Source organism: Sapajus apella, unplaced genomic scaffold, assembly GCF_009761245.1.
Source record: "Sapajus apella isolate SASKATOON/1434 unplaced genomic scaffold, GSC_monkey_1.0 scaffold76, whole genome shotgun sequence".
Taxonomy (NCBI): domain Eukaryota; kingdom Metazoa; phylum Chordata; class Mammalia; order Primates; family Cebidae; genus Sapajus; species Sapajus apella.
In genome coordinates this window covers 9,881,386-9,903,901 of record NW_022437016.1, presented here as the reverse complement: position 1 = coordinate 9,903,901, position 22,516 = coordinate 9,881,386, and the positions used below count along the sequence as shown (strand labels likewise).

At 38.9% G+C, this 22,516-nt stretch overlaps 1 long non-coding RNA gene across 1 annotated transcript; it reads right to left on the bottom strand.

The window, feature by feature from the left end:
- Positions 1-5,941: 5,941 nt before the first annotated feature.
- On the bottom strand, positions 5,942-16,510 carry LOC116532424. The gene is made up of 3 exons (XR_004260861.1): positions 16,500-16,510; positions 12,036-12,039; positions 5,942-6,686 (listed from the first exon to the last, which is right to left on the bottom strand). It is a non-coding gene; the product is annotated as an uncharacterized LOC116532424 (long non-coding RNA).
- Positions 16,511-22,516: the final 6,006 nt, after the last annotated feature.

Sequence of the window (22,516 nt, the reverse complement as noted above, 5' to 3'; positions counted from 1 at the left end):
GCTATAATTTGCTATTCCTTCAGCCTTTTTTTCTCCCAATTTTGAAGATGGGTATATGTATATTTCCATTGGGCCGCTCTTAAATATAAGAAAAGTGTTAAGTTGCCTATCTCCAAATCTATTTCTTTAATGTGAAGCAGCCTCAAAGCATGTGTATCTCTGCTATTAAGGTAATAATAGGGGCCGGGCACAGTGGCCCTGTAATCCTAGCACTTTGAGAGGCTGAGACAGGTGGGTCATGAGGTCAGGAATTTGAGACCAGCCTGGCCAACATGGTGAAACCCTGTGTCTACTAAAAATACAAAAATTAGTGGGACATGGCGGTGGGCGCCTGTAATCCCAGCTACTCGGGAGGCTGAGGCAGGAGAATCGCTTGAACCCAGGAGGCAGAGGTTACAGTGAGCCGAGATTGTGCCACTACACTCCAGCCTGGGCAACACAGCAAGACTTATGTCTCCCAAAAAAAAAAAAAGATAATAATTAATATTTATATAGCACTTATATTCCATATTTTATTTTTAGGACTTTATATGTAAACCACCTAAGAGATGGCTTGTCTTACCCTCACAACAACCCAGTAAGATTTTACAAATGAAAATAGAAAGGCACAGTAAGGGAAATAAATTGCTCAAGATCACACAGATAGTAAGTGGCAGAGCCAGGATTTGAACTCAGGAAATCAAGCTTCATAGTGTTCTTAATTGCTGCACTGTATCATTTCATATTCAGTTTGACACTGAATGATAGGGAGTTTCCGAAAAGTGTAGGGGGTAGCATTGTCTACCATTTGAGTGCCTCCTGTGTACCTAGGCATTATACATGTCCTTTTACTTCTTTTTAGTCTTATGAGTGTGTGAATTGGTCTCCATTTCACAAGTGATAATATCAGCTAACATTTATGGAGCACCTACTATGGGTCAGGCATTGTACTAAGTGCTTATATTACCCATTTTGTGTTGACAGTGGTTATGTCGATGATTATTCTCATTTTGAAAATGAGAAAACAAGCTAGAGAAAAGTCATTTGCTGAGGGTCACATAGCTAAGAACATACAGAGCTAAGATTTGAAGACAGGTTTGCTTGACTATAGAGACCAAGGTCTTAACTACCACCTAATATGTGATGGAAAATGAGGTGAATCTCAGAGGACAGAGCCTAGTTCCAAATCTTGTTCCTCATTCTTAATCCTCACATATTGTTTATTAATCATTGCTCCTGCTTATCTTTTTTTAGGTGCTCACAATAGAGAAACTTGATAGGTGTTAGAGATGACCTTATTGTTTGAAAACAGGAGATTTTTGTCTAATTGATGTCTTCATGAAACCATTTGTTTAGTGAGCTTGTCTTTTACGAAAGCTTTAACTTTTTTCTTTAATTATGTTTGCCTAGGATTCATTACTCTGTAGATTTCTTTTTTATATCTTCACAGGGATTGCTAGAAGTTGTAGTGGGTTATTTATTTATTTATTTATTTTTGAGATGGAGTCTCACTCTGTCACCTAGGCTGGAGGGCAGTGGCATGATCTCGGCTCACTGCAACTTCCACCTCCTGGGTTCAAGTGATACTCCTGCCTCAGCCTCCTGAGTAGCTGGGATTACAGGCACGCGCCACCATGCCTGACTAATTTTGTTTTAAATTTTATTTTTCGTAGAGACAGGGTTTCACCAGTTGGTCAGGCTGGTCTCGAACTCCTGACTTTGTAATCCTCCTGCCTCAGCCTCCCAAAGTGCCAGGATTACAGGCATGAGCCACTGCGCCCAGCTCATAGTGGGACATTCTTAAGCATCTATGATATTTATTTCTGCCCCAGCCTCTCACGTAGCTAAGACTGTAGGCACATACCACCACACCCAGGTTGAGATTCTCGTTTTGAGGCATTGTACTTTAGTTTATTTTGCCTCCTTAGGATTGTAAATTTATTTTCTTTACCACCTTAGATATGGCAGTATGACATTCAAGTTTTTTTGGTCTGTTTTAAATTATGGGAGTTTTATGGGAGAACCTTCATATGTCTGCTAAGTCTCAGTAGTTGCATGCAGTTAACTCTTTTTTGTCACCCAGCTGGAGTGCAGTGGTCCAATCATAGCTCACTGTAATGACAACTTCAACCTCCTGGGTTCAAGTGATCCTCCCACAGCAACTTCCCAAGTAGATGGGACTACGGGCACATGCCACCACATGTGGCTAATTTTTGTATTTTTTCTAGAGATGGAGTTTTGCCATGTTTCTGAGGCTGATCTTGAACTCCTGGGCTCAAGCAATCCGCTGGCCTCGGCCTCTCAAAGTGCTAAGAATACAGGCATGAGCCGCCATGCCTAGCTCAGTTGTAGTTCACTCTTGAATCTTACATGTCACTTACTCTTGGGTAAATACAACCTAATCATTTCAGAAATGAATATGGTTTCTGTTCCTTCCCTTTCTCCAAATATGTTTTATTTTTTATCATTCTTGATGTTTCTATCATTCTAGATGTTTTATTTTTCTATCATTCTAGATGTTCCTTTTCTTTCTCTCCAACCAGTTGGTCACTAAGATTTATTAAGTCTGCCCCTCAAATATCTGTCAGAATCTAGCCCAAAGTACTCAGCATCACTAGATAACAGAGAAATGAAATTTAGGAAAAGGATATACTACTGCATACCCACCAGACTGGCTAAAATTAAGGATATACTACTGCATACCCACCAGACTGACATACAAATTGTTGGTGAAAACAACTGGACCACTCAAATTCTGTTGGCAGAAGTGGAGTATAAATCGATCCAAACCCTTTGAAACTTCTAGTAGGATCTGGGAAACTTAAGCAATTCCCTTCCTTCCCCTTCCCTTCCTTCCCTTTCTTCCTTTTTTTTTTTTTTTTTTTTTTTTTTGAGATGGAGTTTTGCTGTGTCACCCAGGCTGGAGTGCAGTAGCATGATCTTGGCTCACTACAACCTCTGCCTCCTGGGTTCAAGCCATTTTCCTGCCTCAGCCTCCCGAGTAGCTGGAACTACAGGTGCGTGCCACCACACCTGGCTAATTTTTGTATTTTTAATAGAGATGGGATTTCCCTATGTTGGCCAGGCTGGTCTCGAACTCCTGACCTTGTGATCTGCCTGCCTCGGCCTCCCAAAGTGTTGGGTTTACAGGTGTGAGCCACTGTGCCGAGCCAAGCAATTCCAATTCTAGGCATATACCCAACAAGAATGCATAACATGTGCACTGAAAGATATATACAAGAATGTGTATAGTAGCATTATTTGTAATAGTCCCAAACTAGAAACAACTAAATATCCATTAATAGTAGAATGGACAAATAAGAGTGAGAGAATACATATAATGGAATACTGCATGGTGGTAATAAGGACACACTAGCACAGCATGCAGCAGCGTGGTTGCATCTCCTAGACAGGATGTTGAGCAAAAGAAGTCAGGCACAAAATATTCCATAGTATGGGATTCTCTTTATATAAAGTTCAAAAATAGACAAAACTAGATGATAGAGATCAGAATAGTGGTTGCCTTTATTGAGAGTTGAATGGCTGGAGGGCACAAGGTTCTGAGGTGTTAGTAGTATTTTACGTCTTGATTTAGATGTTGGTTCTCTAGGTATGTTCACTTTGTGAAAGTTCATTGAACTGTTGGAGATGTGTGCACTTTACTGTATTTTTACACTTGAATAAAAAAATTTAAAGAAAAAGCAACTGGGTTTAAAAGTTTGAGGTAAAACATGGAACTCAAGGGCTTGTGTTAAAATACCATCTCTAGTTAATGGCTTTGTTTTAGTCACTTAAGAGTGGCCTTAAAGAATTCATTTTTCCCTTATATTTACATTTTCCTGTGTATTTACGTTAGATAAACTTAGTTTAATTAATAATACTTTAGGTCAGGAGTAGGGTTGTGAGAAAGTTGGTGAGGTTCCACTTTTTATTCTATAATACTTCTTATATTTCAGGTATTTTTCAATGAATATTTTAAGCATGTTTCTTTTTTTTTGAGACGGAGTTCCGCTCTTGTTACCCAGGCTGGAGTGCAATGGCGCTATCTCATCTCACCGCAACCTCCGCCTCCTGGGTTCAGGCAGTTCTCCTGCCTCAGCCTCCTGAGTAGCTGGGATTACAGGCACGTGCCACCATGCCCAGCTAATTTTTTGTATTTTTAGTAGAGACGGGGTTTCACCATGTTGACCAGGATGGTCTCGATCTCTTGACCTTGTGATCCACCCGCCTCGGCCTCCCAAAGTGTTGGGATTACAGGCGTGAGCCACCGCTCCCGGCCCAAGCATGTTTCTTTTAAAAAAAAGAATAAATGTCTTTGGAGGAAATATTAAGTACCATGACAAAGTAACAGAGTAAGATATTTGGGGCCATGTGTAACTTTATGGTGCCTTGCAAATCAGATCCCATTTGGTGATAACTCATTTTAAAACTTAGGAAAATAGCAGGAGACATTTTTCAGAGGTTGAATAGAGCAAAATGTAAAACACACACACACACAAGCAGTCTAGTTCACATCTATTTAAAGAAATTGTGGCTAAAAGCATGTAAGAAATTTTCTATCTTATCCCTTTTAAAATATACAGTTCAGTAGTGTATAGTCACTTTGTTGTGCAACAGATCTCCAGCATTTTCTCACCTTGCAAAACTGAAATTCTGTACCCATTAAAACAACTCCCATTCCCCCCTCGTCCCAGTTCCTCGTAACCACGATTATACTTTATTTCTATGTATTTGACTGCTTTAGATATCTTATGTAAGTAGAATCATACAGTAGTTGTTGTTTGGTGATTTCATTTAGCGTAATGTCCTCAAAATTCACTTATGTAGCATATGACAGCCCTTTGCATCTTTATTGCCACCACTGTGGTCAAAACGATTTTTTTATCTGTACAACTGCAACAGCCCAAGTGGTCTCCTTGCTTCCAGTCTTCCCAGTTCTAATCTGTCTTCTATCCAGTTGCTAAATGCAAATTTAACTTTGCTTCACAACCTGATACCCTGACAATCTTTAGATAAAAATCTAAACCCTTTAACCTGACATGGGCTTTTATTATCGGGCCCCCAGTATCCTGCTAAGCCACATCTTTTCCTCACTGCTCCTAAACACACCCTTTGCTTCATCCATTCTGAATTTCTTCCCTGATCATGCTGTTTCATGTCCTCAGTCACTGTTTGTTGACAGTGAATCATAAAGGAATCATGACGTTTGCTGAAGCTGTGTTTGTCGGCTACCTCTGCATGGAGCTAACCTGGAGACATAATATCAGAATATAATAATTGAGTAGTAAGACTTCTCATTTCCTAGCTTTTTAGACCTTTTCTCAATGACCAGGAATGATCTGAAAATAGACAAATAAAAGAAATTTCAGAAATACGTGTTTTGTTTTGTTTTTTGAAAGTGTCTCACTTGGTCTTTTAGGTTGGAGTACAATGGCCTTATAGTCCACTGCAGCAACTCCTGGGCTTGAGCCATCCTCCTGCCTCAGCCTCTCAAGTAGCTGGGACAATAGGCATGCGCCATCACACCTGGCTAGTTTTTTGATTGTTTTCGTAGAGATGGGGTCTTGCTATGTTGTCTGGGCTGGTCTCAAACTCTTGGCCTCAAGCAGTCCTCCTGCTTTAGCCTCCCAAAGTACTGAATTACAGGCATGAACCACCCTGCCAGGCTAAGAAATATGTTGACCAAATTTATGTAGGGGGAAGGGTAGGGGGAAAAACAGTATGTAAGTTTTTTATTTTAAAGTTTTTATTCTACTCAAGACATTAAGTTTCTCTAACTTGCTGTAATCATGATAAATATTTATTGTGGGCCTACTATACATGTTTATTCCTATGAATCAAGAAAATAAGGCTGGGCGCAGTGGCTCACCCCTGTAATCCCAGCACTTTGGGAAGCTGAGGTGGGCAGATCACCTGAGGTCAGGAGTTTGAGACCAGCCTAGTCGATATAGTGAAACCCCATCTCTACTAAAAATACAAAAATTAGCCAGGCATGGTGGCGTGTGCCTGTAATCCCAGCTACTCGAATTCTTCTTGACTATAGGTACTTGGGTGAACATTCCTGTGTACTGGTGAGAGGCCAGGCTAATGGAATCTATCCCATTGGATTGTAGTGACTTTTTTTCCCCTCCTAAGAAATTTTGATACTTGACTGTTCATTGTCTTGAAATGTTTTCCTTTTTCTAGCCACAGTCTGAAACGTGAAATTTCAACAGTTAGGGAGGGCAAATGTTCTGTGATATAAGAGGACCACATTGTAAAGGTACTGTAGGCAAGATTTTTGAAGAAAGAACTCTTTCTGACAACTTAGAATCTCTTGTACGTGAAACTACCTGAAACAAAGTTGTTCAGTAAATATTTGTTGAATAAATGCTATTTTGGTTATTTGCTTACCTTGATGATAATTTATAGAATTTTCTGTTATACTTGGGAAACCAAAATATATATCCATATTTAGAACTATTTGCTGACAAAAATTTGAAATAATTCAGACATAAAAACATTCATTTTTGTACATCTTAATTTACCAACAATGTTTTTGATGTCATTTATTTTCTTCAGTGGTGAGAGTGATTCCTGATTCATTTCACTGGTTAATGAAATACATGTATGAGAAGAATGTTTTGTTTTGATTTGTTTTTACTTCTTGAGATTTCTAGAGCCAGATACTACACTGTGTCCTGTTAGAGGGTTTTCAAGATTGCTGTCTGGTTTTTGTTAGGGATGTATAATCTGTCTTATTAGGGAGATTCCTACTTATCTTTATTTCACATTGAGTTTTCCTTTAAAAACTCCCCCTTTTTTTTTCTTAATTGAGTAAACAGAAACTGTAATATGTTTGGGTAGCAGCTAATTATGTATAGCACATTCTCAGTGTTTGTGAGCTTAGGATGGGACAGGTACTGTCAGTCCCTGCTGGTAGAGGTATAAATCGGTCAGACCAAAAAAATTGTCAGAAACACAGATAGTGATTTCATTATAAATGTGTTCATTGAATTAGTATTTATAGTAGACAATAATTGGAAACCATCCAGGTATCTGCAAAAAACATTTTTAATGACTTGAAAATATGCTTGAATAAATGATTATGAAAAATCAATGTTGGGAATGGATTCCATTGTGTATGAACTACATTAAGATTAGTAAGGATTTTTTCTGTGAGTGAGATTATAGGGGACAAATTTTACTTTTTATGTTTTCCTATATTATCTAAGTTTTCTATGTATTAATATATCAGTGTCATTTGTATAATGGCAGGAAAACTCCTAGTACAGTTGACCCTTGAACAACACGGATTTGAATCATGTGGGTTCTCACATATGTGGATATCTTTCTTTGCTTTGCTTTGCTTTTCTTGAGATGGAGTCTCGCTCTGTCGCCAGGCTGGAGTGCAGTGGCGCGATCTCGGCTCACTGCAACCTTCGCCTACTGGATTCAAGCGATTCTCCTGCCTCAGCCTCCCGAGTAGCTGGGACTACAGGTGAGCACCACGATGCCAAGCTAATGTTTTGTATTTTTAGTAGAGACAGTGTTTCACCATGTTGGCCAGGATGGTCTTGATCTCTTGACCTGGTGATCCACCCACCTCGTCCTTCCAAAGTGCTGGGATACAGACGTGAGCCACCATGCCTGGCCATGTGGATATTTTTCAGTAAAAGTTACACTGAGTGTGCTTGCCTCTTTTGCCTTCCCTTGTAGCTCTTCTGCCACCCTTGAGACAGCAAGACCAACCCCTTCTCTTCCTCCTCCTAGGCCTACTTAGTGTGAAGGCAGTGAGGATGAAGGCCATTATGACAATACAGTTACCCTTAATGAATAGTAAATATATTTAGTCTTCCTTATGATTTTCTTAATATTTTCTTTTCTCTAGTTTATTATAATAATATAATATAATATATAACGTGTTAACCAACTGTTTATCAGTAAGGCTTCGGGTCAAAGGTAGGCTATTAGTAAAGTTTGGGGGAGTCAAACATTTTACATGGATTTTTGACTGCATGGGAGGTTGGTCCCCCTAATCCCTTGTGATGTTCAAGGATAAACTGTATTTTAAAAGTCACTAATAATTAAAATGAATAAGACTAGAAGGAAATTCTTGAATGTTGACAGCCCGTATCTTTAGCTTGTGGGATTATAAATAACTTTAAAAATTATGATTAAATGTTTGTCTTTATATTTTTACTCTCAGTCCATCTGCAGTAAGCATACTGTTACTGTAAGATTAAAAATAAGTTATTTTACAAGGTATATCATTGCAATCAGCCTAAGAATATTCCTTCAGGGAACATTTTTATGAGGCTTTTATAATAGTCTTCAGAGGAAAGACATGCTTTCTATGCCCTTCTTGATGGCTGTGGTAGGACTTGAGACTCCAAATCTTTTAGATATTTTTCTTCTATACAATTTCTGATTAAAGCGGTTGAAATAGTAACACTGCTAGACATAAATTGCTCTACCTTTTGAAATCTGTGTGAGGACAGTAATCTGTTTCACCATTAATATCCCAACTTTAAGGTAGTTTTGTGTTTGGAATATACAGTAGCATTTCATTCATTAATGATTCTGCTTGGCTCTTAACACCTGAAGCATGTATTTTAGATATACTTATGCCTTTGAAACCTTTTATTTTTAAAAACTAGATTAGTCTTTATATACATGGATATGAAAGTAGGGTAGATAATAGTAATATCTGCAATTTGTACAAACTATAGCTACTACATATCAAGCATCTGTGGTGTTCTAGGTGTTATGCTAGACACAGGCAAACATGTAATTCTTATAACAGCCCTATTTAGTAGTAGTATTTTTCTTTTTCCCCCCAGGGGAAGTACCTGAGGTTCAGAGAGTCACATTTCACGATGTCAGTAAGTGCTCAAGCTGATACAGAGTTGTCTCTGTGACTACAGTGCCCAAGTATAAGACCTTTGTCTTGTTTCCTGCTATGTATCTGGTGCCTAGAACAGGGTTTGGGATATACTAAGCTTTCAGCAGATACCCCTTGAATGTATACCTAGAACTCTTAAATAGCCAGGTAAAAGGAATTTTTCTGTTCTAGTGATAGAAGATTATACAGAGAAATGAGCTTGACAAAATGTAATGGTATTAGAAAGCCAAGTGTTGGCCAGGCATGGTTGCTCATGCTTGTAATACCAGCACTTTGGAAGACCAAGGCAGTGGATTGCTTGAGCCTAGGAGTTCAAGACCAGCCTGGGCAACATGGCAAAACCTTGTCTCTACAAAAAAATACAAAAATTGGCTGGGCATGGTGGTGCATGCCTATGGTCCCAGCTACTTGGGAGGCTGAGGCAGGAGGATTGCTTGTGTCTGGGAGGTGGAGAGATTGCAGTGAGCCAAGATCGTACCACTACACTCCAGTCTGGGTGACAAAGTGAGAACCTGTCCCAAAAAAAAAAAAAAGAGGCAATTCCACCAAAATCTTGGTCACAATAACAGATAACCAGATTGGGGGGTCTTCTTTTTTGGTGTAACTGCCTAATTTGCTCTGAGTACATTTGCTAGACCTCTTTTCTATTTGACTTTAATGTTCAGTGAACAAAGAAAAAGAAAAAGCCACATGTTATTGAGTCTACCAGTGAGAAAATTTAGGTGGAAATCCAACATCTTTAATGTTAGGTAACTGGAATAGAAATTTCTTAATTGGAACTTTTGGATCTTGGGAGCTTCACGCCCTGTGGAGATAACATTGCTTCATTGTGGCAAATGCATATACTTTGCTTCATTGTGGCAAATGCATATACTTTACTGCATTGGTAACTACAACTTCATTGTATTATCCTCAGACAACAAAGAGCAAATTCCAATCCAAGGAGAGATTAATATTTAGACACTCTGTAGGCGTGTTTCTAGTTTGTAAGATTAATTACCACAGAAACCCAGTAGTGACTCTGGTCTCTCATTCTCTTCGTATTTATCATCCATGTCTCAAATATTCTTGGTTGTTAAGAGCCAGATTAGTCATGAGTTGCGTACTAGCTAGCTGTGTAATTACTATCATCATAGCATGTGTCATTAAAGGAAATGGTAACTGCTAAGAACATAGTCTTCAGGAAGGAGATGAAGGAAATTTGCTTTATATTGAATGCTCCTGTGTATCATGATCTGCTCCTGCAACATCATTCCATATCCAGACCTCCTTTGTTTCATCCTCTCCAGAAATTACCTTGTTCTTAAACATCTATTAAAAGGTGACTCAGTTTTATATGAGAAAGTGATTTACCATAGATCTGACTAATGGTACGTGATTATGAAATCAGCCTATGTATTTGAAGGTATTTTATTTTCTTAATGGCTTGATGACTCCATTGAAAGTCTGTTAAGACCCTACAGTTTAGGATAATTCTTTGCATGAATGAAATGGAGCTGAGCATATTTTTCCATTATTTTGAGAATTATGTTGGTTTGACTTTAACAAATGGCAAGGCAGTTTCCCAAATCATTGGACCATTCCCAAAATTTCTGAACTCAGCTCACTGCCATTTATTTATTTTATTCATTTATTTTTCTGAGACAGGGTCTCACTGTCACCCTGGCTGTAGTGCAGTGAGGTGATCATGGCTCACTGCAGCCTCAACCTCTAGCTATCCTCCTGCCATTAGCCTCCTGTGTAGCTGGGACCAGAGGCACACACCACCGCGTCTGGCTAAGTTTTACCTTTTTTTTTTTTTTTTTTTTTTTTTTGTAGAGACAAGGGTCTTATCATATTGTCCAGCCTGGTCTTGAACTCCTGGCTTTAGTGATACTCTCGGCTTCACCTCCCAAAGTGCTGGGATTATAGGTGTGAGCTACTATGCCTAGCTCCTACCATTTCTTCAATGATAGGGCTTCTGGCCCATGATTATCAGAGTTTATAGCTTGTTAGCTCCATGAAGGCAGGTAATATATTTGGTCGGCCTGTGTCTAATACTTCTAATACATATTAGAAGCTTAATATTGATTAGATGTATGACTAGATAAAAAGGTTCTGCTTGATTAGTATTCAATAAGAACCTGTACCATCTGCTGAAGATCTTGAGGAACCTTTCCTCTGGAGAGCTTTTGTGATTTATCAGTCAATGATGATGGCATCCATGGAAATCTTTGCCATCAGATTCCATTCATTAATTCATCCATCCATCCATCCATCCATCCATCCATCCATCCATCTATCCATCCATCTGTCTGCTTCAGCAGTCCTGTAAAACATTTTGTGTGGTGGTGAGGTATTGGAGAGCTGAATGTGCGGCCCCTCTGGCATATCCAGATTCTTACCTTTAAGTGCTGTCTGTTCTTTAGCCTTTAGTATGAATGTGTTCTTTGGACTACCAATGGTAATCGAGACTCAGAAGCAACTTGTTAAAAGTCATCTAGCTAAACAGTGGCAGAGCTAAGAGTGACATCATATCTAGCTCAGCCAATTTCTGGGAGAAGTCTCCTCCTCAGCTACACCACATGATCTCCCTTACACGCTTCCATTGTTTGCTTTAGAGAATCTACTGCTTATGTCCTTCAAAAGGTTATGTGGCATGTCCAGCATTTTTCACTTATTTGACATCGTTAAGAAACACCTGTTACTCATTTCTGCTGGATTATTATCAACTTTAAAATGAGTCCACAGATATAGTAGGAAAATATCTTGCCCAGGAATTCCTTCTTAAAGCTTTGATTTTAGGGCATGAATTTTCTTTTCTATGTCTTCAAGTTATTTTAATTTCTCACTCTTAGACATTATTTTAGGACTTTCATGTTTTTGTTTTAATCACCAAGAGGAAGTAGTAGAAATCTTACTCAAAAGAGTTTCCAGGAAATATTAATTCTCATTTAAGAAAAGGGTTATTTTTTATACTCAACAGTACTAGCTTTGTATCAGTGTTAAATTATACCTTACATTATTGAAGTCTGATGTTCCACCTCACTTTTCAAATAATTTTTTCTATTCAGTTTTTTCATTCAGTATTTGTTTCTAAGATTACAAGTTATTTGTGCAGTGTTGACAGTTTTTACATTCATATGTTTGTTTTAATTTAAAATTTAAACAGAGGATGGCCTGTGCTATGAACCAGCCTGGAACACTACTATTTCCATTCTGCGTGTGTGGGAAAGTTCTCAGAAAATGAACAGAACCTCAAGCCCTTACTGAGTTTTCACAGAATTGGCATTTCCAGAGTATTTTCCATGTACCAGAAACACCAGTACATGTTTATATACATATCCTTGACTCTTCAAACAGCCTGGCAGGAAGGTATTGATATTTGTATTTTATGAATGAAGAGTCTGAGACAAAGACGGGAAATGACTTGTACAAGATCCTGTAGTAAATAAGGGGCAGAGCCAGGTCAAGCCCCTGTTCACTTGACCCTAAGACTCATGTTTCTTGCACAAAGCAGGCATAAGATAGGCTGAGAATGGCATCTGAATTTAAGAACCTCACATCCATGTATATCACGTCCAGTTTATTTGATGGTAGCTTTGGGGGTTAAGACATGTGATCATCATAGAAGTCCCTTGGCTTTCTAAATTTTTTTAAAACCACAAAAGCTGCACTCGGTCTTGATCATAAACCACGTTCACAATAATTGAAGGTTATAATGCATTGAGTGTTTGCCGATTCATTACTATGGTTACTGTTATACAATCTAGATTGTTTAAAATGTTTCTTGGCAAAAAGACCCAATTCATCATTTCTTTAAGGATTTTCATTTAAAGGTTCTCTGAATGCTTCTGTCATCTCAACAAGGGAGAATAAGACTTCTTATCATTGCATTTCTAATATAGCTTTTTAAATTTTCCTGAACAGGCATCAGGTTCCCAGTATTTGGAGATCATTGCTTTGTACTCAGATAAAAGTTTACTTCCTGTTTATAGAGCTTTGTCATCTTATTTAAAATCTAAGCCTACATCCCTAAGTATAAGACTGAACACACAAGAACGTGGTGGTTATGTAAGCCAAATATGACGTGAGATTTTTTTGACAAAGCAGGCTGCATGGGACAGCATGGTCACACATTGGCTGGGAAAAGCAATGTCCTGTCCAAATTTTCATTTTATTCCGATTGAATTGCAGACATGGCCAGCATTAATATTTTAGGATACTTGTTTATGAAGGCTTGCCTTGTGTTTTGAATAGAATCTGTCTGTCTACAAGAGTCATATTGTGAATATTTAAGGGGGAAAATGTAGTAATAATAGCTATTCTTTTTTGGACTCTACCATGTGCCTGGCATCTTACTAGATACTTTACATACTTCATCGTGAGCTCTTCTATAAATCCTGCAGGGTGCCTGTTTCCCCATTTTGCAGATAGTGATACCAGGTCTCAGAGAGGTGAATTAATTTGCCTAATATCATCTAGCTAGTGAAGTTGATAGTAATAAATCTACTCAAGACCAACTGACTTCAAGGCCCTGGTTCTTTGTTATACATATTGTACATTGCTGTGATACCACGAAACTATAGAATTAATTGTCTCATGTTTAGGAAGAAGTTTTTGACACTAAATTAGTGCCACTCTGGAGCATTTCATGTACTCTGGCCACGACTACCTGTCTTCCAGTGCTGTCTAATATTCTTTGTAATGTCTTCATTGCAACCAAGGAAAAAAAAATGGATCTGGACCTTTTTTCTCATCCCTGGTTTCAAATGCTTTTTTTTTTTTTTTTTTTTTTTTTAAGGCATTTCTCAAGTATCATGGCACTAGTTATCTTGTCATTGTATTTTTTACTTAAATTTTTTCATGTCCAGCTGGATGTGTAGTTGAAGACAGGTATGCTGGTTATAAGCACAGCCTAGATCAGCACTGTCCAGTAGAACTTTCTTCAGTGATAGCACTGTTTTACATCTGGGCTGTACATGATAGTCTTATATCTGGGTTATCCCGTATGATAGCCACATGAGGCTATTGAGTGCTTGAGATGTGGTGTGTATAACTAAAAAAACTGAGTTTTCGATTTTATTTTTGATTAATATAAATCAAAATAGCCACATAGAGCTAGTGGCTACTGTGTTGGACAACACAGTTTGGGACAGTAACTGGTGATTGTGTTTGGTGAATAATAATGGTATTTGAGGAAACCCAAATGCTGGTAGCTTAAAGGTTGCTATTATGTTTTCCAGCACCATTAAATCTGACACGTGTTCAGCTTCAAACCATATTATCTTGGGATCAAGTAGATGAGAACAATTGATGTTTCCAAAGCATTTTTTGACCATGCATGGCCTCATTTGATGTATCTTTCAGATATGATATCATTTAGGATTTGTGTTTGCTAGTGGATCACAGAAGGGCAGAAGAGCAAAACCATTTTACAGCTTCCTTGTGTAGGGTCTCCTCCTCCTATTGAAATGGACACCAGTCTGGCCTGTTGGTGCTCATGTTGCAGCATGAGGACCTGGACAAGAATCCATGTACTGTTTCCCCCTGCTCATTTGTCAAGATTGGAGAAGTATCTCTCCCCCACTCACTTGGAATATTCATTAATTTTATTTTTTAGGTCTTAAGGAAGTAGAGGCAATTTCTAAATTTAGCCAGGGAGCTACACTAATTTGATAATTAATAAAGTGTAGTTTTTCTTTCTAATATTCTGGAATAAACCCTTGGGGCTTTGATTTTAATTCTTTGTTTTAGAAAATACAATCCAGAACTCACAAGTTTCCTGTATAACACTAGCCTGTAAATTGATATGTATCTTCTAAAGAAACTACTAATAGAATTAAATAATAGAGGTTATGTGATATTTTAGAAATTAATGTCCCTAGAGTTTCGATGTATTTTATTTTTTTCTTGTCTTTTGGAATTTTAAAAAGATACTGATTTTCTTATGTGTCACTTGTGTTACTAAGCATATTTTTTCCTGACACTTTATTTATAAAATGCTCTCCTTTCTACTAGAGTGTACAACTAATCAACTCGGGATGCTTTTGATATTTCTTACTGTGCCAAGGGCATTGAATGAAGTTCCCTGTAGTGAGAAAAGCGAGCACATGGGACTCGTGACTTTATGTACTCCAACAATAGAGCTTTTATGACATTGGAGGTGGTTAAAAAAGCTAGAAGTAGCTCTTAAACATGGCATCTCTGTGTTGCCTTTTTTTTTTTTTTTGGTATTCTCAGAGCTGCCAGGAGTGCATCGAGCCTGTAATTTCCTGTTCTCTGAATCCCCCATCTTTCTGCAGCTCCAAGCTTTGTGTCCCACAGCCTGTGACTCTGTGCTAACAAATCGCTATTGTCCAGTGGGGCGAATGGTGGCTGGAACTAAAGAATTGCTGTCTGGTTTCTATTCAAATCCAGGTAGCGAGATATATGAATGGACTTTTCGAATCGTCATGTGAATAACGTCTGCTCGGCATGAAGGCTCAGAGCCACGCTAGGAAGGATTAACTCCTAGGCTGACCACTAACATCCTTTGTGGTACGAGGTAGAAATATTCCCAAGTATCATTTTATTCACATTTAATTTTCTATTTCATATTCCTGAAGTAGGGCTAGCTATTTAATTATTTGGCTCCTTTTCTCTTAATTCTTAGTGTTTCTGTTGAAAATGTGTAAGTCTGGGAAAATGCTAAGTAGCTTTTCACTTAGAACACTGTTATTTTCTCTTTAAAGTTTTCTACCTTATATTTATTATAGCATAAAGTTATCTTTATAGTATAGATGCAAAAAGTAAGAGAGAGTTTGTTTTTCCAAGAAACCAACCCTTTAAAATACTTTCCAACTCATGAAGGGAAAAATCCTCCCTTTTTCCCCGAGTGCATTCTACTTATTACTTTGCATTTTTCTCCCAAAGTCCAAATTTATGCAAAGAAAATAGAAACAAGTTCAAATGCAATGTATTAACCAAATAAAATAAGTCTCCTTCAAATTAGGAACCACCCTAAGCATTTGTAAAGTATAGCATAATCAGGATTTTTTAAAAAAAATAAATTTGGAACCTGAACTATAATTCATAGTTCTCATTTATCTGTGGAAAATTATTTTATCTTTCTCCTGTGTACCTGAAAAAATGTCCACAGGTTTAAAGGGCCATGCGTTTACATTTCTTCCGCAGGTACTATGACATGAGGAGACTTTTAGGTTTCTTTTTGTCTTAAACTCAGACAGCTTTGTAAGCAGTAGTGTGTAGATTACAAGAGTTAGACAAAAGCAGGCGCGACTGAGAAGAGTTGGTGGGGGAGAAGCTTGGGGCACTTCCTGTCACTCAACACATTCCAGATCACTAAAAAATTTCCACACCCTCTGCATTCCCTCTTGCCCACTCCAGTTCCCGGTATTTTCTGATTCCATACGTTGTGGTATTTACCATACTTCTCTCCCTCAGTGGGCTCTCGTTAAGACTGCTTCAGAGGGGATGCATTCCTTTAGATTGCACAAAGCGGAGCTGGGAAAATGGCTGGCAGTTTCAGAATCTAGTCACGATCGCACGCATGAGCACCTCACACATCCATGTCCCTGCCCCCCCCCCCCCCCCCCCCACTCCTGCAGCTGGCTGACCTGTCTCACCCACTGCTGGCCTATCGAACAGCCAGGACTGTCTGGTTTTGGCTTGTGCCTTTGTCCATGTCTGGCTTAGTTCCTCTCTGTCTATGCTTGCCTCTACCCCCACTGCCCCAGGCGGCACAAGTGTTTGGCCACACAAAACTACAGATAGAAAAGGTGGTAAAAACTTCAAACTTTTCTAGATTCTCTAACAGTTTATTTCTTGTGAATTCCTTACTTCTTTAAATACTCCATTTTAAGAAACAAATAAAAAATTAATTATCTAAAGGCAAAGAATGGAAAGCAACCTTTGTGTTCCTTATAATAACTGACTTCATAACTCTCTCCAGCTGCGTTATGGGATGTGTATAAAAAGCTTCTGTTCTGAGAACAAAGGAGCACGTGCAGAAATGAGACGAAAAAATCCACTGACAGTATTCCACTACACAAATTACCTAAAAGATTTTAGTCAAGCCCCTCAACAGATTCAATTTTAAAATGGTTTTTAGTTAAAAAAAATTGAAAGTGCTTACCCAGTAAAAGAACCGAAGTAGTCCTGAACTGTTACGTAAGACTTTTTACAGTTGGATCTTTGTCAAAAGGGGATGGGGGTGATGGGAGAAAGCAGCAACGACAGTCAAAAAAGTTCGAGCTGCTGTGGCTAGAGGACAACTTCTGTGTTTCCAGATAGGATTCTTGCTGTAGAAATGGAACTTCCAGCCACACAGCATCCTGTCCCAGTAGAGAAATGAGTTTGTCAGTTAAAAAAAAAAAAAAGATTAGATACTGGAACCCAAGCTAGACGAGGTATTGAACCGCGCCAGATTTCCTTGCAGCCCTGTCTGCTCAGCTCGCATTGAACTATATATGACCCAGATGATGGACAGAAGCACATTTAGTCATGTGCACACTGGAAGAAAGCGGATTTGCTGGTCCCTGGCAGTGCAGGGGTTTGTCTTCTGATTGGGCTGTGCCCTGATCGGTGAAATGTGAAGCCCTCACCATTCAGAGGCTGTAATTCAGGACTGGCAGTTTGAGTGTCTGGCTGCCTCTAGTCACTGAGAGAGACTTTGAAGGTGTTGCTTTTGTTTGGTGGCATTACCCAGCCAGAGGTTGCTTACACCTCTCTACTTGTGTCAGGAGAAATGCTAGTGTTTCTGAAATACAAATAGGCAGCTGACTTTGCCTGAATCCTAAATCAGCCTATTGTTGATGAACTTGGCTCCAACTGGAACCAATTATTTGATTTGAGAATTTATTGTGATCCAAACCAAGCTTTGTATCCAGACCACCCCTTGGTCCTGATTTTATAGGTTTCAAAAGGTAAAAATAAAATTAGTATTTGCTTTGAAGCTTCTATGTGATATAAATTGCTCTTAATGAAAATTGGATAGCTGTATAGCAGAGAAGTAAAGTTTTAGATTCTGAAGTGTTTGAACATACGAGGAAGAAGCTTTATCTCTTTTTATCCCCTTTGTGAGGCTGTCACTCTTGTCCCAGTCCTACTCACATTAGGGGACTGCTGGGGGGAGGCTATGAAAGCATGGACCCCACTGAGCTGTGACACAGCCTTTAATCATGCAAGACAGCCACGGTCTGCTCTCTTCAGTCTGTCTGAACTAGGGTCCTTGGGGTTTATTTTCCATCTTTCTGGGCCACTGGGAAACCAGGTCATTATACAAGACTGTCAGTTGTGACATTTTTGTTTAGTACATGGCAATTGCTTTGTTTACTGAATGCAAGTTGACACTTTTTAAAAGTTTCAAAACAGTAAAATTGCTTTGTGAGACCTTGGCTCTGATATATGAAATCTACTCTTTATGGACCAATCATTTTTTTTCCATGGACTTTCTTGTCTCTTTAGAAATTAGTTTATAGAGTCCTAAATTGGTACTTTAAACATACGAATAGCTCTGTTTAGTTTCTGCCTTTTTTCTGCTTGTTGAAATAATTCCATCTATCTCTTTTGCTGTAAGTTTTGGGTTTGGATGTTTGTGTACTTGGAATTTTTTAGGTGTTGACTACATTATGCAGCACCTTCCACATGAGGACTACCCCAGAATTATTCTTTTGTCTTAACCTGAGAAAAGCTGGTTTGATGTGCTATTAGATATAAGGATATTCAGAGTTAAAGAAGAGGAGATGAGCATTCTCTTGCTTTCTGTAAGCCACGGGGCAATCTTTTTTTTTCTTTTAACTTGTGGTAAAGTATATGTAGCATAAAATTTGCTGTTTTAGCCATTTTTAAATATATAGTTCTGTTGCATTAAGTGCATTCACATCATTTTGCAGTTATTACCACCATCCATCCACCACAGAACTCTTCTCCTCTTGCAAAACTGAAATTCCGTACCTATTAAACACTAACTTCCCATTCTTCCTCCCCCAGGCCCTAGCAACTACCATTCTACTTTCTGTCTCTTTAATTTTTGTTTGTTTGTTTGTTTTTGAGACGGTGTTTTGCTCTTATTGCCCAAGCTGGAGTGCAATGGTACCATCTTGGCTCACTGGAACCTCCACCTCCTGGGTTCAAGCGATTATCCTGCCTCAGCCTCCTGAGTAGGTGGGACTACAGGTGCCCACCACCACACCTAGATAATTTTTGTGTTTTTAGTAGAGACAGGATTTCACCACATTGGCCAGGCTGATCTTGAACTCCTGATCTCAAGTGATCTACCCAGCTTGGCCTCCCAAAATGCTAGGATTACAGGTGTGAGCCACTGTGCCCAGCCTCTGTCTCTTTGATTTTTGACTACTCTAGATACTTCATATTAGGTAGAAAAATACAAGATTTGTCCCTTTTTGACAGGCTTATTTCACTTTGTATGGTGTCCTCAAGATTCATACTTGTTGTAGCATGTCAGAATTTCCTTACTTTTTAAGGCTGAATAATATACCATTGCATGTGTATACCACTGTCTTAGTCCCTTTAGTGTTGCTGTAAATGAATACTTGAGACTGGGTAATTTATAAAGAAAAGAGATTTATTTGGCTCACCGTTCTCTAAGCTGTACAAGAAGCATGGCATTAGCTTCTGGTGAGGACCTCAACCTCCCTCCACTCATGACACAAGGTGAAAGGGAGCTGGTGTATGTAGAGATCATGTGGTAAGAGAAGAGGAGGCAAGAGAGAGAAGAGGGAGATGCCAGACTCCTTTAAAACAACCAGCTTTTGCAGGAACTAGTGAGTTGATGATCAGTGGGTTTGGAAATAAGACTTAGCTCAAGCATTGGCTCCAAATCAAATATTCTTTCATTGGGCATTAGGAACTATACCCTTCTGATATGTCTCATGAATGGATGCTCAGAGGAAAGCTTGGCTTGCTGCTTACTTGGACTTTTTTTAGGGACTTTAGCTGAACAACTACTTGCTGAACTCAGTTGACAAAGGCTCTTCTGTGGGTAAATTATCTTTTACATATTATTTTGAAAGTGCAGTTAAATTCTAACATATATGATGTGGCCCTGGAATAGATGCATCAGTTTTCTTCGTTTATTTATTGTTTGTTTGGCCTGTGTGTGTGTGTGTGTGTGTGTGTGTGTGTGTGTGTGTGTGTGTGTGTTTAAAAATGTATGTATAAAAGCAACCAGCATCTGGGTATCAGGAACAAAACAAAGGTTTTTATGGAGCTTACATTCTAATGAGGAGACAGAAAAATAAATTCTCAAAGTACCTATGAAGTGAAACAAGAAGCCACACTGTGAAGAAAATAAGGTAGCGTGGTGATGGAGAATGGCTGACTGGTTGGACGTGGTGGATTGGGAGACACCTTGAATGAGAAGCATCAGGCTACGCCTCTCTGAAGAACTGAAGTGTGCAAGCTGAGAGCCAAGTGATGACATGAAGAACCTTCCCATACAAAGAACCAGGAAGAAGAATGATCTGGGTAATGGGAATATGAAATGCCAGAGCTCTCATGTGGGATTGAGCTTAGCGTACTTGGGGAGCCAAAAGGGTAGTATGACTAAAATGGAGAGCATACAAGTAGGGGTGATATTGGAGAGGTGGCATGGGGCTGTCACATAGGACCTTGTAAGCTATAGTAAGAAATTTGGATTTTTTTTCCAAGTGTATTTTTTCCCCAAATGGTAGGACATTGGAAGGTTTTAAGCAGACTGGTAACTTGTTCTGCAGCCTGAAGACATCCTTCTATGCAGTTCTTGTCTATGTTTAGTCTTTTGAGGCCCCCTTGACACCATCTTTAACTGGTGTTCCACCCAAGCTGGGAATCTAGCCAAGGTTTTCACGTGTCAGTGGCCAGCTCTGAGTGTCCTGGAAGAATGCTATTTCTTTTAGAACCATTTTGCTGCTAAAATTGGTTTCATTGCCCTTTCCACAACAGAGAAGGCTTGTTCAACAAGAACTTCTTTCAGCATTTTCACACATCACTGTTGCCTGGGTAGGGTTTTGTAGCCTGATTCTCTGTATTAATTTAGGATAAAATTCGGTTATTAATTAGACCTGATCTTTCTTTGTCAATAATTTAGGAGGATATGTCCTTGGCAAATAATGTTGGCTGACTGTTTGGTTAATAATATGTACTTAAAGACATACTTCTGGAAATCTGAAATTGACAAGTAAAGAGGAAATTTTTCACTATTCATAAATAAGGTGGTATTCAGCTATTCTGACTCTAGTAGGGTTAATTGCTAACATTTGGCCTACATTATTTTATTTTTTCAATTTCTCAAAAACTCCGAAAGGTATAGGCCAGGTGCTGCAGCTCACGCCTATAATCCCAGTGCTTTGGGAGGCCAAGCAGGAAGGATTGCTTGAGGCCAGGAGTTTGAGACAAGCCTCAGCAACATGGTAAGACCCCCCCCTCACCAATCTCTACAAAAATAAATTCGCCTGGTGTGATGGTACGTGCCTGTAGTTGTAGCTACCTATGAGGCTGAGGAGAGAGGATCATTCGAGTCCAGGCAGGGCTGCAGTGAGCTGTGATGATGCCAGCACACTCCATCCAGCATGGCGACAAGAGATTCTGTCTCTTAAACAGTAACAACAAAACAAATCTCTGACAAATACAGAAAATAACAGCATACATCTGATAGTCCCATTATATAGGCAAGTGACATCTAGTATTTTCTTCTTTTTTATTTTTTTGGACATACCTGACAGCAATAATTTAAATGAGAGACATCTAGTATTTTTCATAGTAAAATATCATATAGTGTCATCTGATACTTCCTTTTTTTTAACTTTGAAAAATGCTACTTGCAAGCTACTAAATTGACTTCAGCACCTACTTGAAGGGGCAGCCTGAACTTTGGAAAGCACAAAAGATGAGAAAACTGAGGCTCTGTTGGTTAAGTGACTTGTCCAGTGTGATATAGCAAGGAAGAGGCAGAGCTGAGACTTGAATCAGAGTTTGATTCCAAAGCTCTTGCTTGTTCTGTGTTAAATAGATTCCCTATTAATGAAACTGAAGGAAAAAGGCACAAATAACCTTTAATAATGATTATATAAAATGTAAATTTCCCAAAGCAGAGGCTGTAGAAAGGGGCAGAAATATTCTTCCTCTGATCATTGCCTCAGCATTTTTCAGAGTTGTTGGCCATTTAGAGTTGTTGGGTCCTCTCTTGGGCAGAATACAACTGATGCTACTCATTAGTTATGCTGGGAGTGGACAGGTTCCCAGAGTACTTAAATCTCATTACTCACCTAGCCTTGAGCTAGTCTTGGCTTTTTAAAGTAATAGCTGGGTATGAGACCTAGCTTCTGCGTGAGTGTGTGGCCTCTCAAAAGTGTGCTGTTGCAATGTGACTTAGAGTTCATGCTCAGATATTGGGAGGGCTATATCTAGAGTCTGGGTCCAGCCCTGGCATTTCTGACCTGATCATGGTACTGAGTTAATTTTATGGAAAGAAGCAATGATGCCCCCCTTTTTTGTTCTTCTTGGAGCAAAAGGCTATATCAAAGGGAAGGGAAGGAAATTAATTCCGATTGTTGTCTACTATGAGCTATGCACTGTACTAGGCACATTTGACATTGGTTTTAAATTCTCATAACAATGCTGTCAGGAGAACAGTATTATCCTCATTTTGCAGAGAAATAATATTGAGGCTCA